Genomic DNA, 26,102 nt, shown 5'->3' on the forward strand with positions numbered 1-26,102 from the left:
GAATATGGAAATCCAGCCTTAACTATTGAAATCTGATTAACCAAAGCTAGAGTGTGGCCAAGATGATTCTTAGAGCTTTGGAACCAGAATGCTGGTGGAGAAAAGGGAGCTCTCCTGGTTCCTTGGGCCTGCATCTTGCATGCTCTGAGGGGAACTCAGCTTTTGTTTAGGTGAAGCCCTGTAAATCTACACATTTACCGTGCTGTGTTCCTGGGCCCATAATGCCTGTCCTGAAGCCCTTGTAGGAAGGCACTTAGCTATCCACAGAAAGAACAGAGCCCCTGATCAATGGAGCGAGCTGCGTTCCTAGGGCATTTGGCTTACTGGTCTCTCCTGTGAAGGTGCTTGGGACTCATATGGGGAATTCACAATGTCCTAAATATTGTGCCTGTAAGCTACCTGAGGTTTATGTGGCTGTGTTGAGTCCCCAGCGATGGTATTTTGCTTTAGGAGCAAGACCTAGGACTTGGAGCCTTCAGCATTATGCCCACATCCCATCAGACTCTCAGCAGGAAGGCAAAGGCTGCAGTGCAGAGAACCCTAGAATCTGCATCTGGGCTGCAATGGAACAGCTAACTAGAGTTTTCTGAATCCATGAGGTTAAAGAAGAAGCCTTTCCAGCTTGAATCTAGTGAGACTGAATTCTTTGGGGATGCGGAACTGGAGATGAGGTTCTTTCTAAAAGAGATGCCACAGAAAACAGTGGTTGCATTTATTCCTGTCACCAAGGAAAGATTTCACATGACATAGTTTAGGTAGAGACTGACATGGATGTATTTGGAAGTGTCAACACCCAAGGGGATAAGGTAATCAGCCCTGTCCAAGAGAGCTTTCTGATGACAATGATCCGTATCTGCACTGGCTACGTGTGGCTACCAAGTGCTTGAATTATGGCCAGTGCAGTCTAAGAACAGAATTTTTAATTGTATTTAATTTAAGTTGATTTAAATATACATAGCCACATATATTTACATGGTGTCTGATGATAACTATATCATACAGCACAGTTGTAGACAACCGACTTTTCCCTATGGCACTTCGTTTGGGAAGAGAATATTTTGGGGAGCTGTGTTTCAGACATGATGCTATGTGCTTTCTCTTACAGAATAATCTTGTTTAATCTCCACGAGTTTGAGGACTAAACTGGGTGCCAGAGAGAAGTTAAGTAACTTGCTGAGGTTGTGTCAGTAACAAGGGAGCAGGGAAGAGATTCAAGCTCAGGTATGGCCCACCCAAGTACTGCTTGTGCATTCCACAACTGGGGAGACTCTAATTTACTTAAGGGTTTAGATTACGGCGGCAAAGTGAATTAAGGGCCAGGAAATGTGGCTTTGTGATTAGGTAAGTTGAGATATTTCACTTCAAGAGAAGAATACTGAAGAAGTCACTCGATATTTAGAACTATATTCAAAGATCATTTCCTTTTCTTTTTTTTTTCTTTAGATGGAGTCTCGCACTCCATCTAAAGTCGCCCGGGCTAGAGTGCAGTGGTGTGATCTTGGCTCACCTCCCGGGTTCAAGCAATTCTCCTGCTTCAGCCTCCTGAGTAGCTGGGATTCTAGGTGCCCACCACTACACCCAGCTAATTTTTTGTATTTTCAGTAGAGATGGGGTTTCACTATGTTGGCCGGGCTGGTCTCAAACTCCTGACCTCAGGTAATCCACCTGCCTGCCTCGGCCTCCCAAAGTGTTGGGATTACAGGCGTGAGCCATCATGCCTGGCCTCAAAGATCATTTCTTAGAGAAGAACAGCTGGCTGTCTCTGTCACCATTAATGAAAGCTTCACTTTATTCTGGTTTACGTAGGGGCTATGGAAGAATGTGATAAAGTCTTGTTTCTGACATGGGCATTTCTCTTCACATCTCAGGGAGCCTGGTTGGACTTCAGGCCCCTGTGAGGCTGACTCTGTAGTCCTGGAGAAACTCAACAGCCAGGAACTTAGGACCATTTGTGTGTGGCATTTGGGCTAACCAGATTGGTGGCTTCTAAAGAAGATGGAAAGCATCAAGTTTCCTATATTTAAATTATTTGGTGATCTCAATACCGGTTGTTAGCCAAAGTACACAATGGAGACAGCCTATTTGCTCTACTACTTTTGATGTAGAAATATTACTAAGCTTGAGCTGATTAATAGAACTGTTACACATTTCTGTGCTCCCCTTACCGGTGGCATGAAACAATTCTTTTAAAACCTGCCATGTGTTCACATTTAAAACTAAAAGTAATTTAGATTACATGGATTTGAGAAGCGCATGTTGACACATAATTGCCAACAGATGGGTTTTCAAATGTAATGAAGTAAAAATGGTCAGTACCCCATGTGTTGGATTTTGCAATTTTCCAAAGTAAGCCCTCAGTTTTGGCATGTCATGCTAGTTAAGAACACAATGTATTTATAGCTCAATTATACATTTTCTGATGAATTTGGCGTGGTATTTTGTTTTTCCATCAGTCACTTAAGACAGGACATTTGCCATTCCAAGAATGAATTAACACTCTTCTAAGTGATCTATAAACTGAGATGTAAAATAAATTACAAATTGGGACTGTTTTAGTTTTCCAAGCAAAGGGTATTTAAATAAAGCTTGAAATCATAAACCTTATTTCCTGTTTGAGAAGATGCTATATTCATTACAGAGTGAAATAAATGATTTTAACTTTTTTTTCCAGCAATAATAGTTAGAATCTTATGTTCTTCAAAGAAAATTCATAATACTTGTTAATATTTGTATGCCATGAACTTTCTGGAGTGATTGATTTATGCAATTCTGTTTATGACACTGGCGTTCGTCAGTCAAATTTGCATAGAGTATGTTATCAAGGCAAACCACAACCAACTCTTCATACCACAGAGGAAGGCATCTGCCCACATGTGGCAGCCTAGATAACAGGACAGTGTGTTAGAAAGCCCTCATTCTATTTTCCCCTCTTCACCATTATTTCTACAGGGTGCACAGCAGGGCATATGTATACTAGTGAGAGCAAACAGAAGTACTGAGAAATAAATCACCTGACTAATAAATAGACAGCACAATCACCCAGACGACTTAGAATACATGAATACATACAGACAGAGGTTGGTTGATTCCTTGGAATGTTCTTATGACAGTGCTGATTTGTGTGTGTGGTTAGTTGTTAAAATTTGGTGCTCCTGCAGGGAGGATGATTGGTGCAGGCTTCTATTCAGCCATCCTGCCCGTAGTTCCTTGGAATGTAATGTGCGGTAGGTGGATCTTCAAGTCCAGAAGCAGAAAAGCTGGATCTGTGGGCATTCAGAAGAGTCAGCAAGTTGCGAGAACAGCAAGGGGCAGACTAGTCTAGGCAGATGGTGTGGGCTGAGTGAATGAATTGTAGGGAAGACCAAACAGAACAGCAGTGAAGCTGGCTGGAATCATGCCAGTGGCTACTTGGCAGTAAAGGAAAATGGAGGAAAACCTTGAAGCCCAGCAATGGGCATTTGCTCTTAGAGGCTTCTCTAAAGTCCCAGCACACCTAGCCTTGAAAAGAGCCTACTGTGCGCAGGGTGAGTTGGATTTTTTTTTTTTGAAACAAATACTAGTGTAAACATGTTTTTCTCTTCGGTGGTAAATATCAGAATTATGATGAGGCTTTAGGATAAGGAGATACTATTGTTGGCTAAAATGAAATTCCATTTTTTGATTCTTAAAGAACTAAGAAGGATAGTACAGGGCAAAGAGCTCTTGTCTGGGAGTCAGAAGGCATGGGGTCTAGTCCCAGCTCAACCGCTCAAACTGGCTCAGTCTCTTCTGTGTAAAGTGCTGGGTGTAGGAAGAATTACATGGTAATCAGAGGGAACTGCCAGTTTGAAACACTGTAGTTTTATTCTCTTTTTCCTGTGCCTACCTGGTGCAGAGAACCTTGCTAAGCTGTCCTTTCTTTGGGCTAATCTCAGTAGCATCTTCCCACCTTCTGAAAGAAGGCTTATGCCTTCTTACCATCATGCATGTATCATGCATGGCCTTATTACCAGATATTTTAAGTTAAAAAAAATCCAAACCACCAAAGATCAGAGTTTAATTGATATGCTTATTGTTCTGAGCCAAATGAAACAAATGAATGTCTGGAATTTGGTAAATGAGATGACTCCTATTTTGAATTGTAAGTAAACTAATGTGGTAGTCAGGGTAGTCTAGGATATGCTGCAATAACAAACGATGCCTACATCTCAGGGCCTAAGATGAAAAAGGTTTATTTGTTGCTCTCATCACAAGTCCATTATGGCTTGGCTGGGGGTTTTACCATAGCATTGTCAGTGTTCTTATTCCACAGGGCAGGCTGGTGGAGCAGCTGCTTCTGGAGCATTTCTTGTTGCTACAACTGAGGAAAAAGAGAACAGGGTGAATTATGCTTAGGCCCTTAGAGTTTCTGTTCAGGAGTGATATATGTTACTTCTGCTCACCTTTTATTGACAAAAGCATGTCATAGGTGGTGCTTAACTTCTTCAGGGGGTGGGAAAGTACAATATCATCATCTTCTCCAGGAGGTGGAGAGCTGGAGGTATGTGGAACAGCACAAATGCTTACCACAGCAGTGACTGCTGGGCGACACCCAAACTCATCACGAGCAGAGTCTTTCGTATATTGTATTAGTTTGCTGAGCTGCCATAACTGAATACCACAGACTGGGCAAATCAGACAGCATTTATTTTCTCCCAATTCTGGAGGCTAGAAGTCCAGTATCATGGTGTAGGCAGGGTTGGTTTCTTCTGAGACCTCTCCCCTTGGCTTCCCTTTCTCTGTGTGTCTTCACATCATCTTCCCTCTGTGTGTGCCTGTGTCCTTGTCTCCTTATAAGAGCACCAGTCATGTTGGACTACAGCCCACTCCAATGACCTTACTTTAACAAATTACCTCATTAAAGAGTCTGTTTCCAAATGCTGTAATATTCTGAGGCGCTGGGGGTTAGGGCTTCAACATATGTGTGAACTTTGGGGGGACACAATGGAGCCCATAACAGATATCATATTAACATTAGAACCGGGGCTATAAAAATGGTAATTGTTAATAGCAATTAGTAATTAGCAAAACTTTTTGATACATATTTTCCCTATCCGTATACTTGGTACCAAAAACTCTTAAGATTTTTTTTTTTTTTGTAGGGTCTTGCTGTGTCACCCAGAATGGAGTGCAGTGGCGTGATCTTGGCTCACTGCAACCTCCACCTCCTGGGCTCGGGTGATCCCCCCATCAGCCTTCTGAGTAGCTGGGACTACAGGCATGTGCCACCATGCCTGGCTAATTTTTGTGTTTTTAGTAAAGATGGGGTTTTGCCATGTTGCCCAGGCTGATCTTGAACTCCTGGCTCAAGCAGTCCACCTGCCTTAGCCTCCCAAAGTGCTGGGATTCCACGCATGAGCCAGCACGCCAGGCCACAAAATTTATTTGTGCAAATAAATTATTTCTTGCTATAACATTCATGACAGCTCTAAGATGCTGTGATTAGAGTTTAAAAATTGTAGATTTAATTGCAGACCTATAGAAGGTTTTCCTAATATACCTCATACCCTAAACTCTCTTTAAACACATTAAGATACTACAGAATCCAGAAGACTGACTGAACTTTTTAGTGGTTTTAATATTTCTCCTGTGATATGTGTTAGAAAACCATTGACCTGTTACTTTTACTGAGTATTTTCCTGCTATTAGACATGATTGGCTGGGCACGGTGGTTCATGCCTATAATCCCAGTGCTTTGGGAGGCTGAGGTAGGCAGATCACCTAAGGTCAGGAGTTTGAGACCAGCCTGACCAACATAGTGAAACCCCGTCTCTACTAAAAATACAAAAGTTAGCCAGGCGTGGTGGCGTACGCCTGTAATCCCAGCTACTTGGGAGGTTGAGGCAAGAGAATCACTTGAACCAGGAGCGGAGGTTGCAGTGAGCTGAGATCGCGCCGGTGCACTCCAGCCTGGGTGACAGAGTGAGACTCCCTCTCAAAGAAAAAAAAAAAAAAGATATGATCTAGCCTGGTGGTTCTGAGACTTGAGCATGAATCAGCATCCCCAAGAGGGTTTGTTGAGACAGACGACTGAGCCTCTCCCCCAGAGATTCTCATTCCGTAGTTCTGGGATAGATCTAAGATTCTGCATTTCTGACATGTACCCAGGTTGTGCTGATGCTGCCAGTCAGACCAGACTGCAAGAAGTGCTGGTTTAGGAAGTTGCAGGTGAGGTGATGGAAAAACCGTCTTTCTGTGTTTCCTCATCTCTGGGGCTTGAGGTCCTGGAAGGCAACCAGGCTAATGTGGGTACATCACTGATACCTTCCAGTCACTGGGAGACAGGGAGTCGGAATTGTCAGAATGGTGAATGAGGCACTGTGTAACCAGGACCAGCTCTTTTGTATTTCTTAATCCTTACACAAACCATGTAGTATTACCCACTCTGTGTAAGGCCTGCTTCCTCTTGAACCATTCTTCAGTCATTTTGTTTCTGTTTTTAGAACAGAGGGGCTGGTACAACATTCTTTTTAACAGTTATGCCAATTGCACCAAAATCTTGAGAAAAAACACCCAGTCATTTTCTGTTTCCAACTGTGCTGCTTTTCATACACACAAATTTCTGGGGCCCAGTGCTAACTGTAACCACTTTTGCTTTGGGAGTCCCAGAGCTCCTTGCCAAGGCTCAGCCTCGTGGCCCACACTCACCTCTCTTCCTGATGGCCTTAGCCTCCTATTTGAGACTGCACACTCAGACCATGCTGTTAGGACTGATGGATTTTTAGTCCCCCAAGTAACAGTGAAAACTGGAGAAGTGACAAGTGGATGTGTCCAGAGAAGGAGGCCGAGGCAGACTCTGCTCTCTGCTTCTGCAGTATCTGTTCTCCATTTCTTCCTTACTGTGATGGTCTGAGTTTTGTGTTCCTCCCGAATTAACATGTTTCAGTCCTAACACTCAAGGTGATGTACCCACATTAGCCTGGTTGCCTTCCAGGACCTCAAGCCCCAGAGATGAGGAAACACAGAAAGACGGTTTTTCCATCACCTCACCTGCAACTTCCTAAACCAGCACTTCTTGCAGTCTGGTCTGACTGGCAGCATCAGCACAACCTGGGTACATGTCAGAAATGCAGAATCTTAGATCTATCCCAGAACTACGGAATGAGAATCTCTGGGGGAGAGGCTCAGTCGTCTGTCTCAACAAACCCTCCTGGGGATGCTGATTCATGCTCAAGTCTCAGAACCACCAGCCTAGATCATTTTTTTTTTTTCTTTGAGAGGGAGTCTCACTCTGTCACCCAGGCTGGAGTGCACCGGCGCGATCTCAGCTCACTGCAAACTCCGCTCCTGGGTTCAAGTGATTCTCTTGCTTCAACCTCCCAAGTAGCTGGGATTACAGGCGTATGCCACCACGCCTGGCTAACTTTTGTATTTTTAGTAGAGACGGGGTTTCACTATGTTGGTCAGGCTGGTCTCAAACTCCTGACACTCAAGGTAGGGCCTTTGAGAGGTGACCAGTGGCTGTATGAAAGAGGCCTGAGAGTGACACGTCATCTTTTGCATCATGTGAGGACACAGCAAAAAGGCATTGTGAACCATGAAGTGGGTCCTCACCAGAACCTGAATCTGCCGGCACCTTGATCTTGGACTTCCAGCCACCAGAACCATGAGTGATAAATTTCTGTTGTATAAGCCACTCAAGTCTATGGTATTCTGTTATAGCAGCCCAGATGGACTAAGATACTTACTGACCAGATCCAAGGGTCATGTAGGGTGGTGATGTGCCCAGCTAAATACTGTGCCAGTGACACAGTATCCAGGGGCAGCTGTGTGACCTGCTACTGGTTCATGCATGCAAGAGTTCTGTGTGGGGCTTCTGAGAAAACCTTTAAAAGGAGGTGTGGCTCAGCTGGGGTGCTCTTATTGTCCTCTGCCCTTCACCCTTCCCCTTCTTCCTTCCTGGAATGCAGATGCTAGGCTTGGAGGTGCAGCAGCCATGGTGCTACAAGGCAGGCTCCATGCTGAGCAAGTTGGAGCAGGAGGAGAGCAGGAGCCTGCCTCTCCAGTGGCAACCCCAGCAGCTGCTGAACTCCAGACTTCCTCTGATGTGAGAAAAACAAACCCCTACTAGACTCTGCCTGTTTGTTAGATTTTTCTGTTACTTGCAAGGGCTCTGCCTTCATCAGCATGGAGTCTGAGAAAGAAGAGAAGTGACTGGGAAGTGACATGTGAGTGTCCCACCACTGATGACGGTGATGAGAATCAGCAGACTAGCAGCCACGCGAACAAACATTTCCTGAGTACTGACTCCAGATCAGGCACAATGCCAAGCCTTCGGCGTGACATTTTACAGATGAGGAATCTAAGGTTCAGAGAGTTTTAGTAACATGCCCAAGTCACGCAGCCAGGAAGGGTAGAGCTTGGATTCACACCCAGGCCTGTCCAACCTCCCTGGCCCTCATCAGGACTCTTAACCTCTCTAGCTCTGATTCCCAGGCCTGTCTTTGGTGTCTAGAGTCAGGCCTTAGGCACCTGTCCACTTTCAAGGCCCTGGCTCTCATGGCTTGTATCTCCACCAACCTCCCTGATCCCTTCCCTGCAAACACAGCTGCTCCTCCAGGGCTGGGCTGGGGTTGAAGCCCCTCTTCCCCTGCTGTGCCCACCCTCTTCTGTCTGGTGACTCCTGCAGGATGGGGCTCCTCCGCCTACTATTCCCTGTGTTCTCCTCCTTTGCTTTCCTTATCAGAATGAGAACAGGCATGGCGCCTCTTCTTAGAGTTTTGATTTTTCAGAGTAGCAAATACGTGTGCTCTTCACATTGTATCTTTATCATTTTGATTGATGTCAGTTTCTAGAACACTTCAGCACTGGAAACAAGTACCAGAGGAAAACAACATACATTATAAAGAAAAATATGTGTAGTATTGATAAATGATAGAATCACAGAGTTGAAAGGAATCTTGGGGCACCGTTCAGCCTCACCATTTCCCCTGAGGCTGAAAACTCAAAAGGTGAACTGGGTGGGTAGCGGGCTCAGAGTGCTTGCAAGGGAACTGAGGCCTGAGCATTCCGTACAGAAAGAATAAATCCCATGTCTCCCACACAATGTGTTCAAGCACTTTCAAATGTACGAAGACACTGTTGTGATTGATAGAATATGGATTCCTTTAAAAGCATCCCTGAACGTAGAGGTTTTGACCATGATGCATTTTCTGGTATATGTGTGTGTTTAAGGGGTCTTCGTACTCAGGGAGTCATGAACTCCTTCGCAGGCAGACCTGGCGCGTGCTGCTCACTCATCCATGACAGCTCCTTGGGAGCCTCAAAGCCAGCCTTATCTTGCATCCAGCTCTGCCTCTGGGTCACTTCTACAGTTGCCCTGGTCCTGTGTAGTGTGACTGAAAATAAGCCCCTCCAACCTTTGGAAATCAGAGTCTGTGTCCTGGTCCAAATGTGTCCTGGCACCTCTTACTCATTCTCATCTTGACCTACGGTGGCCAGCTTCTCCTGGTCTGCCAGACAGTATCCTGGATTTAAAACTAAAAGTTCTGGGTCTGGAAACTCCCTCAGTCCCAGGAAAACTGGAATGGTTGGTCACCACTGTCTACTCTCTTTCAGGCTGAATAATGCCATTTCCTAAATTGTTTATGGTAGACAAGGTATCTATATCCCACCATCCTGGTACCCCTCTGGGCTCATGCTCCAGTTCATCACCGCCACTCTGAACATGCTGCATCTTGAGCTGAAGGAGATCCTCCGTGTTGAGACTGTGGATCTGTCCATGAAAGCATTCAACTTTTAACCAACTGGTCCACAACACTGGCTTATAATGCATGTGTGACCAATTAAAACCACAGGGCGTTCTCCATAAGCTTCTGTCAGGTCAGGTTTCCCACCTCCACCCTGTACATGGCAGTTGGTCTTTTGAGCTAATGGCAATTTATTTTAAATTTAGTTTAATTCATTGGCTTGGGCCTAGCCAATGTCCCTTTTCAGGTGATGTGAAATGTGAGCCCGTGGCCCATCTTATTGGTCATCTCACCCAGGTGTTGTGGCCTCTGCTTATTTGATAAACACACCTTCTGTGCCCTCCTCCAAATTGTCAGTACAAATGTTTGGCACAGATCCCTGGGGCACATCACCTGAGACATCCATTGAGATTCACATCAAGCTGTCAGTTGATAATCTCTATTTTCTTGTTCAGCTACCAGGGAATAGATCTAATTGGATTTTGACTTTTGATCCTTAGGGGTAACCCCAGAGGCTTTGGACACATGCTGATGAAAAATCAAAATCTCTTGGTGGCTGAAGCATATTCCAGAAAGACTATGATGCCACCAGGTCAATACCACTCTGAATAAGCACAGGTAATTGAGGCATTGACCCTATAATTATGTGGGTGGTTTACTCCCAGCAAAGGACTAATTCTCAATTGGCTTCTCTTTGCCACTCAGAGGTCTCTAAGTCACTTCCTTTCACCATTTTTAGTAAACTCCTGGGGAGTTCGGATCAATTTGCTAAATATTTCAAGATTTTATTCCATCACATAAAGAAATAGAGTCGTAGGATGTACCTTCAACTATAACCTCTTAGAATTTGTGTTTTAACTTTTGTCCCTGTACCTGTGACCTTTTTAAAAAATTGAATTAATACCTACAGAGAAATGCCCAGATCTTAAACATGCAGTTCCATGAGTTTAAGCAATTGTATAATCCATGCCATCAGCACCCCAGTCAAGATACACATCCCACCCGTCACCCCAGAAATGCTTCAGTGCCTCCTTCCAGTCAGTTTCCCCCTCGCCCTTCATATGGCCTAAGACTGTACCATTCTTAACACGTCTTAGACACCAGGCAAATATAACCAAAGGTGATTAGAAACAAATACCCTATGAAAATAAAATAAGACTGATATACATGGTTTGAAAATAAATACAGTTAGTTTATCATTTTCCATCTCCGTCTATGTTACAGGTAACTAAGTGTTTACTACATTGTTTTCTTACATTTTCTATTGCATAATTTTCTTTGAATAGTTCAGTGTCATACCAATTAAAATGTTTATTCTGTGTTGCAACTTGTAGTATCTTAAAAAAAATATGTAAAATTGAACTTAAAAGGGGGGACATTCTGCTGGAACATGAGAGTCATTAGGTGTATAACAACCAATGTCATCATTCCTGACTGGTAGAATTGTCTCATGAGGCCTGCAGCCAGCAGGGGTGCTCATAGGTAGAGGAGTGGATACTGGCTGGCCTCTACCTGGTGGTTTGTGTTGGCTGCTGTTTGTGGAGACCTGCATTTGTAAGAGCATCCCTGACTTCTGTGGACACATCTGCAAGTGTCTGTGGAATGTAATTAGTGCAGCCCAGGCTTGCAAATAATTTCTCTATATATCCTCTTGGCCTGTTTCTCTGGAGAACCCTAACTAATACGGCATTTTGCCTAACAATGGTAAGGTGCTACTCAGACCCCTGCATAGCAATGAAGAAATAGTAGTAGTAACAGCAAAAACAAAAACCACCATGACAATAATAGCAACCATTTACTATTGCTCACCATGCTGGCAGCTGTGCTGAGGAGCTTGTATAGATCATCAAAATTAATTCCCACAGCTGTACCATTTATAGATCAACTAATTGAAGTAAAACAGGTGAAGTAACTTTTCTAAAGGGGTAAACAACATTAAAAGTAGAATTTGTACCAGGTGTACCTGTCAGTGTCCCAGGAGAAAATGGCTGGTATATTTAAATTGAGCGATCAGAGGCAAGTATGATAAATAAATAATGGAGTTTTCATGTGTGTGAGGAACTGCACCTAGATGTGTTCTTTGGTCTGTCTGTCTGGACCATTCCATGCTATGATGTCCTTTTAATATCTCTAGCTTTCATAGTAAGTCATATTATCTGGAAGAGTGAGTCTCTGGCTCTCCCTGCTGCTCCTCGTCCTCTTTCTTCTTCAATTTTTTTTTCTTAGCTCTTCTTTTCTGTTTATTCCTTGCATTAATTTGAGGATGTACTTGAAAAGTTTCATGAAAAAAATATCTGGGTGGGGTGCATTGGCTTACACCTGTAATCCCAGCACTTTGGAAGACTGAGGCTGGCAGAGCATTTGAGGCCAGGACTTTGAGAACAGCTTAGGCAACATAAGTGCCACCTTATTTCTACAAAAAAGGAAAAGAAAATTAGCTGGGCATGGTGGCTTATGCCTGTAGTCCCAGCTACTCGGGAGGCTGAGGTGGGAGGATCACTTAAGCCCGGGGGTTGAGTCTGCAGGCAGCTGTGATTGCACCACTGTACTCCAGCTTTGGAGTCTACAAGGCTTCATTCTGTCACACAGGCTGGAGTGCAGTGGCCTGATCACAGCTCACTGTAGCCTTGACCTCCCAGGCTCAAGCAATCCTCCCACCTCAGCCTCCCAAGTAGCTGGGACTATGGGCACGAGCCACCACACCCCGCTGATTTTTTATTTTTTTGTAGAGATGAGGGTCTCACTATATTGCTCAGGCTGATCTCAAACTCTTGAGGTAAGGCAGTCCTCCCACCTCGGCTTTCCAAAGTGCTGGGATTACAGGCATGAGCCATTGCACCTGGCCAAACTATCATCTTACAATAGTTTTTAACACTCTCCTGGATTTTCTGTACTAAGGTAGTCAAAATTCTAAGGCCCCCAAGATTTTCACCTCTTGAGGTACATACCCCATATAATTGCTTTCCCTTGAGTGTCAGTAGAACCTGTGAATATGATGGGATAGTCACTCCCATTATTATGCTGTACCATTTAAGATAGTTCTAGGTGACTGAAGGGAGAGATTCTCCGATGGCTTTGAATAAGTAAGCTGTCACAGTGTAGGCCAAGTGGGAAGGGACTGCAGGCGGCTTCTGGGGTCTGAGAGCAGGCCCCAAGCAACAACCATCAGAAAATGGAAGCTTCAGTGCTATCATCCCAGGGAACTGAATTCTGCCAACCACATGAGTTTAGAAGAGGATCATGAGCTCCAGCTGAGAGCAGAAGTAGGACCCCTGCCTTGATTTCAGCCCAACCTTGATTTCAGCCTGCTGATACCCTGTGTAGTGGTACTGACTTCTGACCTACAGAACTGTGCCATAATAAATGTGGGTTTTTTTAACTGCTAAATTTGTGGTTGTTACCCAACAACAGAAAGCATTGTAAAAATTAATGGCATTTGCAATTAATGGCAAGATTGTTTCTTCCTTTCCAAACCTAACATTCTATATTTATTCCTGGCCTTATTTTCCTGGCTAAAACCTTGAGTTAAATAGAAGGGATGATATTGAAAATCCTTAAATTTTTCTTGATTATAAGGTACTTCTTTTATTTTTATTTTTTATTTTTTTGAGATAGAGTTTCGCTCTTGTTGCCCAGGCTGGAGTGCAATGACTCGATCTCGGCTCACGACAACCTTCGCCTTCCAGGTTCAAGTGATTTTCCTGCCTCAGCCTCCCGAGTAGCTGGGATTGCAGGCATGAGCCACCATGCCCGGCTAATTTTCTATTTTTAGTAGAGACAGGGTTTCTCCATGTTGGTCAGCCTGGTCTCGAACTCCTGACCTCAGGTGATCCACCTGCCTTGGCCTCGCAAAGTGCTAGGATTACAGGCGTGAGCCACTGTGCCTGGCCAATTGTAAGGTAATTCTTCTAATGTGTCATCATTAAATGTTTTTGTAATCTTTTAGAGAACATCGTTGATGAACTCATGAGCTTTAGCTTCTCTTCCTACTTTGCTACGAGTTTATTTTCCAATTATGAATGGGCTTTAAAGTTGTTAAGTGCGTTTTCTAGATCTGTTGAAATAATTATATATTTTTTCTTTTTTAACATGTTAGGCTAGCTTCTACATTGACAGATATTCTGAAGTTAAGCCATTGTTTCATTCTGGGAATAAATCATAAATTTAAAAATGTAGTACACTGCCAGTTTTAGATTGCTGATGTTTTATTTAAGATCTTTGCTATCTTTCTTCAAAGGATTAGTAAAACAGTTGTAACGTCTTCAAAGATTGTAGCTCTTTTTTTCCCTCTTAAATAGACTTTATTTTTTAGATCAGTTTTAGGTTCATAGCAAAACTAAGCAGAAGGTACAGAAAGTTCTCATATTTCCTCAGCCTCTCCCACTATCAACATCCTGCACCAGAGTGGTACACTTATTACAACTGATGAGCCCACATTGGCACATCATTATCAACAAAAGTACATAGTTTACATTAGAGTTCCCCCTTGGTGTTGTATATTCTATGGGTTTGGACAAATGTGTAATGACATACATTCACCATTGTAGTATCATACATAATAGTTACCCTGTCCCAAAAAGTCTTTGTGCTGTTGAAAATGATGTATTCTTTAACATCTTTCATCCCTTCCTACCAATCCCTGGCAGCCACTGATCCTTTTACTGCCTCCATAGTTATGCCTTTTCCAGAATGTTGCATAGTTGGAATCATATAGTATGTGGTCTTTTAAGATTGACTTCTTTTCATTGAGTAATACGAATTTTGTTTTCTCCATGTCTTTTCATGGCTTGGTAGCTCATGTCTTTTTAGCACTGAGTAACATTTCATCGTCTGGATATGCCACAATTTCTTTATTCGTTGACCTACTGAAGGTCATCTTGGTTGCTTCCAAGTTTTGGCAATTATGATAAATAAAGCTGCTATGAACATTCATGTATGGGTTTTCGTGTGGCTGTAAGTTTTCAACTCATTTGGGTGAACACCAAGAAGCACAATTGCTGAATCATATGATAAGAATATTTTTAGTTTTGTAAGAAGCTGCCAAACTGTTTCTAACATGGGTATATCATTTTGAAAGATTGTTGTTTTTGTTGTTGATTTTTCTTGTACCTTTTATTCAGCTGAATAGAATAGTCTATTTTCATTATGGAACCATGCATTTTAGTCATTTATAATAATTATGTGGATTTAATATACTTATAATGTGGGTTAACATTTGGTAGTGCAAGCCCATCGTTCATCCCAATGTATGCATTATTTTCTTTTTCAAAATTTGTGATGCTGAAGTGTTATTCTATAAACTCCTCTCACCCCTTTGCCCCCAGTTGTTGATTTTTTAAAAAATTGATTAAATTTTTAAATTATTGTCTCTAAATGCTTACAGATCTTTTCAGGTATTTTATTCATCTTGAGTTTTTAAAATATTTCTCTAGAAAATTATGTACTTCATATACATTTTTATTATAATATTGTTATTCATAGTATTCTTTCATGAGGTTCTAAAATTCTCTATGCCAGTATTTATATTGAATTTTTATTTTTTAGTATTGTTGATATGTGCCTTTTCTTATTTATTATTTGCCAGGTTTGTGAAGATTTTATTTATTTTATAAGTCTTTTCAAGAGTCAGCATTTGGTTTTATTAAATCTATTTAATTATCTTTGTTTTCTTATTTCATTCATTTCTGTTCCTGCATTTATTAGCTCCTTACTTCTACTTTGTTTTGTTTATTAGTTATATAGCTTCCTTTTTTTTTTTTTTTTTTTTGAGACTGGATGTCACTCTCACTCAGGCTGGAGTACAGTGGCATGATCATGGCTCACTGCAGCCTTGACCTCCCAGGCTCAAGCAATCCTCCAGCCTCTCAGCCTCCTGAGTAGCTGGGACTACAGGCACATTGCCACCATGCCCAGCTAACTTTTGTATTTTTGGTAAAGATGGGGTTTTGCCGTGTTGCCCAGGCTGGTCTCAAATGATCCTCCTACCTTTGCCTCCCAAAGTGCTGGGATTACAGGCGTGAGCTACTGTGTCTGTCTGTTAAATCTATTTAGTTACCTTTGTTTTTTATTTCATTCATTTCAGTTCTTATATTTGTTCTTTCCATTTTATTTATTAGTTATATGACTTCTTGAACTGTTAGATCATTAGTTTTTAAATTTTTCTTTTTTTCAAATATATCTGAATTATTTCCTCTAGGTTCTGCATTATCCGCATTCCATATGATATGTAGAGTTTTCTTTGGTATCCATTTCTAAATATAGTATTTTGTTATTTTTAAAATGATTTATTCTTTAACTCATGAAATATTTAGAAAAGTATTTCTTATTTTCCAAATCTGTTGGTTCATTTTTTATTTGTTTTGGATTTTTAATTGTGTTTTATTATGGCTTGGGAACTTGATCTGAATGATACTGAGTTTTTATTTACTGAGATTCCTTTTGATGTTCATTCAGTGTTCAAGCTTTATGAATGTTCAGTTTTTTCAAAAATGCTTCAAATGTGACAAAAATATGTCTCTAATGTGAGGTGCATGATTCCATTATTTTACATTTTTGAGGTCTCACTTTGTTTACAGTGTTCTTACAAGGTGGTTGCCTTTCATTAGATCACAGGGCTTTCTGGGTCCCTGCCTAGCTCTCAGTTTAATTTTCTGAGTAAGGATTCCTGTAATCTGCGGAAAATGTAAATGTGAATACCATTTCCTTAAGTGGAATAGGTTTGGGGGTTTGATTTTATGTGAAAAACTTACTCTTTTTTATCCTTAGCAGCAGGCAGATTACAAACTCCCTTGACATCCATGGTGTTGAGGGAAAATGTATATTTATGTGTATAATTTTTCTAGCCTCCTTTTCATAGAGGGGGCTTCACAGGGAGTTCCAAAACTTGTGTTGCATTTATTAGAAATTTGAGAGGCTAATCCCTATATGAACACTTGGATTGATGATACAGAGGTACCAATTATAATTACATATACATACAACTATATGTGTATGTTTCTTATATATGCAAACAGATATATTTGCACACTATAACTTAGATTTTCACTGTAATGTGTGAACTAGTGCCTATTTCAAACACTGCTTTTGAACTTGATAGACATTGGTTATATATATTTTTAAATTATATTTTAAAAATTCTATCAAATTATCTGCAATCATTAATTAGGTTATTCAGAGCTGTCTCAGCAAACTTATTCTGTATTTGAGAAAATGGGAACTGAATGGACTTGTTTATCATCAATTTGTGCCATTGTCTACAGAAACTGAGATCAGCTTTGGCTAGTGTTTTCCTTCTGCTTTTTTTCAAAGAAGAAGATTTTTATAGTATGTGGGACAGGGACTTTTAATTTTTTCCACTACAACATTACCACACTCTACTGAGCTGATTGGAATTTTATTTAATCTTCCATCTTAAAGATGGAAGGCCTCCAAAGGCTTTTGTAGGCCCCAATTTGGGAGTATAATCACTCTGAATGAAGAAACCAAAGTAAGTAAACTGTGCGGTATTGGGGGGAATTAGGATTGGGGTGAGGTAAAGTCTTTTTTAAAAATGTACTAAAAACAAGATCTCCTTTGACTTTTGATAAAGTCAAGTTATCCTAAATGCTTAAACCATTTCACTTAATTCTTGGTAAAGATATCCATTAAATGTACTTTCATCCACTGTAGTTCTGAGGGCGGTTGCTTTTTGACTCGTTTATTTTTCTTAGGCATTGAGAGAGGAGGGGTAGGAGCTTTCCACAAAGGAGGCCCAAGGTGGTCCATTCCTCCACGCTGGCTGTCTCCTCGCTAGGCCAGCTCATCTTCCTCTAACTCAAAACAACAAATAGTTTCTCTCAAGAAAAGTGGTTTTTGAAACCATTATTTTTGCTATTTGACAGGCAGGAATGTTTGTTTGTACTAACTCCAGCTCCAATCATAATACTGTACACATGGTGCTCAAGAAGCTGGGTGGTTCAGAAAGAAGTAATGCTTCCAATGATGGTGGGCATTTTCCAAGTATTTGATCTGTGCCAGGTGCTGGGCTAAGAGCTATAGGGCTCTTGTTTGATCCACAGGCCAGTTCTGCGAGGAAGGAGCAGATCATTTATTCTGATATTCAGAGTTTGCCAGGGTTTGGATCCTCATTTACTGTTGCTCTGCTGGTGTACACTGCCCAGGTGATATCCGTTATTATTATCCTCTACTCCTCATCCTGATCTTGACCTTGAAGTGTGAGCCAGTGTGATTGCCTGAGAGAATAATTCTTTAATGCATAAAAATAATTTATAAAAGTGCTCTTTGTTGAAAACCTTCCTTGAATGCCATTCTAGGAACATTTTCTTCTCATCATTGGCAGTGTGGGCTGGGCATGGTGGCTCATGCTTATAATCCCAATGCTTTGGGAGGCAGAGACAGGAGGATTGCTTGAGTCCAGGAGTTTGAGACCAGCCTGGCCAACATAGTGAGACCCTATCTCTATTCAAATATTTAAAAATTAAAAGAAATTTGGCAGCATGTTCAGGAAGGGCAAGACCCACTTAGATCATCTTATGACCATGAGACAGGATGGAGAAGGGAAGAAGGTGAGTCCTAAGCTGTAAAGGAAGATTGATTTATGGGATAAGTGAATGAATGACCAGAACTGTAGCTTCTGTTTCACAAAATGCTTTGTAATAGAGAGAACATGAGCTTTTTGATTAGACCAGGTTTGAAATGGCATCCCACTGCTTGCTGATGGCATCCTGGACATGTCATACAGGCTCTCTCAGACTCAGTTTCCCTGAGGAAAGAAAGAGCAAAAAAGTAAAAACGTTATGGTCAATGAAATCTCGTCCTATCAGAAAAGTAGGTTACAACAACTTGGTCTGTTAAATCAGAGCGTTATTGAGAATGCAAATCCTCAAAGACACACCTTCACTCTAGCACCGCTACTGATGCAGGAGAGTAGTAGGGGTGCTTGGCCATTGCTCACTCTCTTGTGCACCCCCCGCTCTGCTCAGAATTTGGTCTCTATAAGGAGCCAGGGCTTCTTACAGGGAAGCTGATTTCCTGTCTTAGTTGGAGAAAATATCAGGATTGATCTGAAGCAAAATAATGATTTCAAGTGGTTTATGAGATGTGGTGAAAGGACATAGGCATTGACCTAGAGAGCTTCCGCTTGCCTTTGGAAATGTGAACGTGGCCCTGAAAATGATAATTATAGTTCATTGAAAGACTTGAACTTGTAAAAAGTTCATAATATTTATAACAGAACAACTAAAATAAAGTTCAATAAAAAAGGAAGTCATAATAAGAGAGTATATGTACTGCTGTGTTTAATTTTGTGTTGATTGTGGTAACAGGAGAAGTGTAATCCATGTGGGGTTTCTCCTTCTTTTGGGCTATGTCTACTTGCCAACGTCGGGTGTGGATGCACACTTGTTTCTGTCTATGTGAGGAGAGAAGGAGAGCACAGCTGTGTTTGGCTGTGGCCGTGTTGGGTGGGCTCTGTGTGTTGGTAGGAAGGTAGGCTTTGGGCTTCCTGCAAGTCATTGGTGGCACTGGCTGGTCCCCTTGCCTTGTTTCACACTCCTGCTTTAGGTCTCAGCTTAACGGCCTGTTTCTCAGTAAGCTTCCCACCCAGATTAGTTTACTTCTCTCAGAACCTTTCCCTTGAGAATTTATCACAATAGGCAGTTGTGCAGTTATGTGTATGATTATTTGATTAACGTCTTCCTCTCCCACTGAGCTGTGATCTCCATAAGGGCAAGGCCCACGTCTGTTTTGCTCACTATGCTATTTCCTAATACCTGGCACAGGTACATCACAGGTTCTCAAAATACACTTGACACATGAATAAATGGCATAGTGCTGTACCATCCTTTGTAAATGTAACATTTGGCTTGATTCCTCACCATTACAGGGTATAATTAACATGAAAATTTTCTACCCCTAACACAATAAAGGTTTACTCTTGAATTTTATTCTCTATAACTTAACAGTAATTTGATTACGTTAGCTTTTGCATCTCTGGCCTCCAGAAAAAGAGAATAATCATAGACTCATGGCACTAAAGGGGACCCTGTTATCTCAACTGGACAATTTAAACATTACACTAACATTAAGCAATCCAGTCAAGATAAAAGAGCTTCCTAAAATTTCGGCAAGGTAAGGAGGTCGGGAAGGGAGAGCGCCCTGGGTTGAGGGAACAGCATGTGCAGAGCTCTGAGGTGGGAAGGTGCCCATCTGCAATGCTTGAGGAGCTCATAGAAGGCCAGAGTGGCAGGAACAGGACGGGGAAGGTGAAGTGGGCAAGTGGGCAGGAGTCAGATACCCCTCTGATGGGAATGTTCCCCTGCCGGAGTCATATGTTGAAATCGAATCCAAATGCAATGAGTATTAAGAGAAGCTTGCATGAATGGAATTCGTGCCTTATAAAAGGCACCCAGGGAGCTCATTTTTCTCTTCTGCCATGTGAGCTTACAGTGAAAAGACTCCTGCATATGGGGAAGTGGCCCTCACCAGACACCAAATCTGCCAGTGCCTTGATCTTGGACTTCTCAGCTTCGAGAACTGTGACCAATAGTTTTTTTTTCTTTGATGGTTATGCAGTCTAATATACTTTGTTACTGTGGCTCAAATGGACTAAGACAGTTACCAAGTTCCAAAGACAGTATTAGGCATTTGGCCTTTGTTCTAAGCGTGGTGTGGGGCCATTAAAATGTTCAGGTAGAGGTGTGACTTGTTCAGACTGTGTCTTCAGAGGCTCACTGACTGCCCTGCTGTCAATTGTGGACAGGCAGAGTGGATGCAGAGTACCCTCAGTGAGGAGGGTATGACTGCAACACTTAGCACTCACTCAGGATGGAGCTTCTTCTCCCCCATGCCGTCTACCACTTTAGAGCACATCAGGTTACATGATATTTATAAAAATGACCTTTCTTAGCAACCCAGTACACTGGACCCATGGTTGGGCTTTGAGGGGCTTCTAAGGTTTCAAAAGTACCCCATGAGTGGTTAGTATTGTAATTATTACTGACTCAAGGGGGATGAGGCCTCTGAAATCACAATGACCACATCCTGCTACACCCCTCATATCCTTTTTGAGTTCTCTCCAACCCTAACTCTACTTTGCCTGAGAACATGATCCTCCAGAGCCCAAGGGAGTATGGCCTTAGGCCATATCTTGAGCAATCTTAATACTTTATAAAATTCAATTCTGTTTCCTCCTACTGACCTGCAGAACTTTTACATACATCATTTGAGGATTAATTATGAAATTTAGGAAGATGTCCAGGTAAACAGATATGCTGTCTTTCAGAACCTCAGTAGTGAGAAGTGAAGTAATTTTTCTCTGGTGGAATTATTAGTGGAGCTATTTTTTGTGTGTATGTAGTGTTAATTTTTCATCACGAATAGTAGGGCACCAACCTTCTGGAAATTCAAGCTAGTTTTAAGGAAATGGAGTAAGACTTAGGACTACATGTATCACTACATCTTAGATTCAGCAATTAAAACAGTTTATTTTGGGATACATTGTGTAAGAGAGTACTTTGTTCTTCTCTAATGAAAGAGAGATACTTATTTTATCAAAAGATATCAAATTCATTATTTCTGCCTCTTGGAGCCTGGGGAGGCCCATGAGAACAGGGCTTCTGAAACAGCAAACATGTCTGCAAGGCTGTGCCCTGAGGCCACTTTTGCTAGAAGCGGCATCTCTGAACCAGAGGGAGCACACAACTGTTCTTGAAATTGAAGGTGTTTATGCCCGAGATGAAACTGAATTTTATTTGGGAAAGAGATGTACTTATATGTGCAAAGAACAACACAGTGGCCCTGGCCGCAAATCAAACAAAACCAGAGTCATCTGGGGAAAGGTAACTTGTGCCCAAGGAAAGAACAGCGTGGTTTGTGCCAAGTTCCAAAGTAACCCTCCCGCTAAGGCCATTGGGCACAGAATCCATGTGATGCAGTACCACTGGAGGATTCAAATTCATTGAAAAGTAAATAAATACAATTTTAGGTTTGTTCATTTGAAAAAAACATGTGGGTATCTAATGTCTATGTGTTGGCAGGGCCAAATAGTGAAACAAGGATCTTCAAGGCGAAGGCAGCATGTTGGGCTCCCTCCTTCTGACCTGCCCTTGGCAGCACATAGGCAACCTGTCTACAAGGTCCTTCCACTTGCTGCCTGCTCCACTGTCCCAGGGGGTCATTGATGGGTGTCTTATTTTTTATTTTATTTTATTTTTTTAGACAAGGTCTCACTCTGTAGCCCAGGTTGGAGTGCAGCAGCACGATCAGAGTTAGTATGGGATGAACTGTTGGGGAGGGGGCTGGACAATAGGACTGGACTAAGAGATCTTAGTCCTTACTAAGGAATATAGGCCACAGTGGACATCTGTTGTGCAGCTCAACAAGAAGCAAGGACCAACTCTTAGTTCTCTGAGGTGAGTTTTCAGGAGTGACGGGGGAGATGTTTTGAGGACATCCTGAACCCACACCATAGGTGCCTCTGTAACCAAGTGGAGAGAGGCCCTTGGTTATAGAGTTGGGGGAACCTGGATGCCTCTGGTACACAAAGAACTCTGCAGTGGGGGCTTAACTTCCATCCTTGGGAAGGTCCCCACCTACCTTCCTGGTCTTGAGGGATTCTCAGATGGAGGCCTGCCTGCAAGTGGCTCCTCCATTGTGCTCTGTTAGGAGGGAGGGATGGATTGATGGAAACTGAGTGGAAGTGTTGTTGAAAACTTTTGTTTTGGCTAAAAATAAATGATTGAACTTAAATACTGCTTGGAAATAATTCTTTGTTTTACCAGTCAACTTTCCCTCCTATTCTTCATGGTGGTTACCTTAATATTTATTCTTCGCCAACCTCCCAATCTAATTCCTTCACCGTCACTTTAAGCAACCACTCATTCCTTTTACCTTTCAGAAAAAATAAAAGCCTCTTCCTGCCACCAAACTTACAAACTTACTAGCTCCACCCCATTCTCCTCTTTTTGTTGTGATGGAAGGAGTGTCCCTCCTCCTCTCCAGGGTGAATCCCTACACCTGCACTCTGTGCTCTTTCTCCTCTAGCTTCTCCCTTTCTATAACCTTCTCTTTCTCTAGTTCTCCTGCCCCTTTCTTTCGTTTCATCATGCTTAAGTGTTGCCCATCTTCAACCAGCAAACTAAGCAACCAACCAACCACTTCTTAAATGGAAAAACAGGCATTCTTATTCCTGGTTAGTAGCATGTAAATTGGTGCAACTTTTTGGAAAGCAAATTAGCAACATCTAATGAAATTTAAATGTCCATGCCCTTTGATCCAGCAGCTCCACTTCTATGAATGCATTTTAGAAGTGCATTTGCACACACTGAGACATGGCTGAGAACGTTCACTGTGGCATTGTAACAAACAGCGCAAATATCCATCAGCATGGGTTTGGATTGTCATGTTGCTATGAAATAGAACGTGGTTGAGCTGGATATTACCTGTGTGCGTTATTCAGTGGTATTCAGAGAAACAACCAATAGAGATTCTCTCTCTCTCACACACACGCACGCACACGCGCATGCACGCACACACATCTATCTATCTAAATTATAAAGCCTCCACAGGGGAGGTCACTGGAGGACCAGCAGAGGAAGGGTCATCTCTCCCAGCTGTGTCAGGAGAAAACCAGATGACTTCCAATGTCCTGTGAGTCTAAATTTTTATATCATTAATATAACATTGTCAATAAAGTTTTAAAGCTTAATTTAGAAAAGAAGCATAGAATGTGCTTTATCATTGAGGAGACCCTGGTAGCACTGTCCCCTGGATGACATGAATCTCTCTGGGTTCCTGGCAACAAGTCACTGGGCACAGGGCTTCTACCCTGCCTAAGGAATTTCCATGGCTCGCTTCCTCTAGAACCCTGGAAGGGGGACCTTTGATCAGCTGGCCGGAGATTCATCTCCACTAAGAGGCTTCCTTCCCACAAAAGCCTCCAGTCACATCCTTGGTTAGGTTTTGCCGCCTCCTCTCAGTCTCAAAGTCTATAGCAAAAGGTAGAGCTGCAGGGGTTTCTTCTCCTGGAGCACAAGACAGGCTGCATGCAGGGATGCCTGGTTTAAGCATATTTTTCTTGGGGTGATGAGTGGCTTGGGAAGGACATGCATCATCTTGCTGCCCTCCTCTGCTAATTTAAGCTGCACCGTGCTTGTGGTGTTTGCATCAGCCCTTAATTTTGACAATACAAATAACTCTAGGGCAACACTGTCCAATGGACCTATCTGTGATGATGGAAATGTTCTGTAATATCTATGCTGCCAAATATGGCAGTCAGTAGCCACATGTGGCTATCGAGCACGGGAAAGGTGGCAAGTATGACTGAGGAAGTGAGTTTTAAATTAAATTTAAATTCATTTAAATTTAAGAAAGCACATGCAGCTAGTGGCTGCCGTATTGGGTAGTGCAGCTCTAGGCCCTTAAACAGAGTTAGTGTGGTCTTGGTTAAGCTCTAGCCTTGGAATGTTAAACTGATCTTCTTGAAATGTACTCTGATTCTTCAGCTGGAGAGCTAGTATTAAGCATCTGTATTGCCTTTAAACCAACCAATTAATCCATCAACTAACCAGTTTACACCCCCCTGCCCACTCACTGACTTTCATGGCTTTCACAGCCATCTCTATGCTGATGCCTTCCAAATCCCAGATTCTCTGCTGAGATTCAGACCCAAATGTACAACCATGTGATGGACATCTATCTACACTTGGATGTCTTACAGGTGACTCAGATTCAACCAATTCAAATAAAATCGTTCTCTTCCCGCTTTCTTCAAACCTGCTTTTCTTCTACGAGCTCTAGCTCAGGAATGTCACCTCCATTCTCCCACTTGCTTGTGCTAGAAACCTGCAGCTTGGTCTTGACTTCCCCCCCTCTCTCATCCATCTCATTCAGTTTCCATGATCTATAAATTCTGCCTCCTAAATGATTCTTAAATTCTGCTGCTTCTCATCATCTCCACTGCCACTCCCCTGGTTCAAATCACTATTGGATATTTCTAAAATGCAAATCTGATCATGTCCCTTCCCTGCTTAAATTACTTCAGTGACTCCCAATTTCTCCCAGGATAAAGGCAAACCTTCTAACATGATCCCTATGTGATCTCCCCCTGGCATCTTTTACCTCCCCTTATCTTTGGCTGCTTCCTCCCCTTGCATTCTCTGTTCTAGGTTTACCCCAAATACATCACAGCATCTCTCATCTACGGGCCTTGACACCTGCTGCTTCCCAGCTGAGAACCCTCTCCTTGCCCACCTGCTTTGGCTTAATGATTGCTACCCATCTTTTAGGTGTCAGCATTTAGTGGTTACTTTCTCTGTGGCCGTCTGGGCCACATGTTCCTCTCTGTGCCTCCATAGGACCCTGCAATTTCCAGCTCTTCCACGTGACTGTAAGTTCCTTGAAAGCAGAGCTTTGTCTGTCTTGTCTACCACTGACACATAGTTGATGTTAAGCCTCCATAACAGAATCCTTAAATGGAGCATATTTGGGCCAGGGCTTCTGGGGATCTTCTTCCTGTGACTTCTTCAGCTACTTTCTGCACTCATGGAGATTTTCCTACATGCCAAATCCATGCTAGAGGGCCTGCGTGGTTCATGGAAAATGACAGCTGGAGCCCTGTCCTCCTGGTGCTGATCTCAAGAAGTAGTTCATTTGGAAAGAGCAAGAAGAGAGGCCTTTCTCCCTATACCTGAACATAGAGCCACTTGGTTAATCAGCAGACGTTCCCAGGGCAGCCTCAAACAAATTGGTGGAGTCTATGTAAGTTCACAGGATGGACAAGCCCATGTGAACAGACTACCAAATAGAAATTGCCAACACTCTCTCATATTGTGGTAGGATAAGCTTACAGCTCTCAGGTGCAAGGTTTTATTTATTTATTTATTTATTTATTTAGAGACGGAGTCTTGCCCTGTCACCCAGGCTGGAGTGCAGTGGTGTGATCTCTGCTCACTGCAACCTCCACCTCCTGGGTTCAAGTGATTCTTCTGCCTCAGTCTCCCGAGTAGCTGGGACTACAGGTGCGTGCCCACCATGCCCAGCTAATTTTTGTATTTTTAGTAGTATCAGATAGAAGTGCTGGAGCCGAACAGTGTTTCACCATGTTGACCAGGCTGGTTTTGAACTCCTGACCTCGTGATCTTCCCACCTTAGCCTCTCGAAGTGTTGGGATTACAGGCATAAGCCACTGCACCCGGCCTAATTTCTTATTCTTTTAAAAATATTTTTTGAGGGTCTCCTGTGTGCATCTGTTCTAGATGCATGTAGTTAGAGCTGAGCACTCCAAAATGCACACAAGCAGCCATGTCTCTGGAAGTAACCGTCCCACAGAGTGCAGGAGCCTTTTAAAGACTGTGCTCCTCTTATAGTCATCTTATTTCCCAAAGTCAGAGAGGTTGA

The 26,102-nt window shown here is 42.4% G+C and overlaps 1 protein-coding gene and 1 long non-coding RNA gene across 12 annotated transcripts in view; one reads left to right on the forward strand and one right to left on the reverse strand.

Annotated features, from left to right (window-relative positions):
• LOC105488544 (uncharacterized) overlaps nt 1–26,102 on the forward strand; it is a 62,539-nt gene that overhangs the window by 8,547 nt on the left and 27,890 nt on the right. For 4 of the 11 annotated variants that reach the window (XM_071091158.1, XM_071091159.1, XM_071091163.1 and 1 more), the window contains 4 exons: nt 451–1,221; nt 10,208–10,325; nt 23,273–23,354; nt 25,600–25,723. The gene's annotated coding sequence lies outside the window, so the exon portion shown is untranslated. Of the gene's footprint in view, nt 1–450; nt 1,444–1,806; nt 2,531–10,207; nt 10,326–23,272; nt 23,355–25,599; nt 25,724–26,102 lie in introns of those variants that run through there. The other 7 variants (XM_071091166.1, XM_071091161.1, XM_071091168.1 and 4 more) reach the window with 6 other exon arrangements.
• Nucleotides 18,338–26,102, reverse strand: part of LOC105488545 (uncharacterized) — a 40,226-nt gene continuing 32,461 nt past the window's right edge. Inside the window, exon 3 of the long non-coding RNA XR_011619861.1 lies at nt 18,338–18,468. This is a non-coding gene — a long non-coding RNA (uncharacterized lncRNA). The remainder of the gene's footprint in view (nt 18,469–26,102) is intronic.

This window comes from Macaca nemestrina, chromosome 2 (genome assembly GCF_043159975.1).
Source record: "Macaca nemestrina isolate mMacNem1 chromosome 2, mMacNem.hap1, whole genome shotgun sequence".
Taxonomy (NCBI): domain Eukaryota; kingdom Metazoa; phylum Chordata; class Mammalia; order Primates; family Cercopithecidae; genus Macaca; species Macaca nemestrina.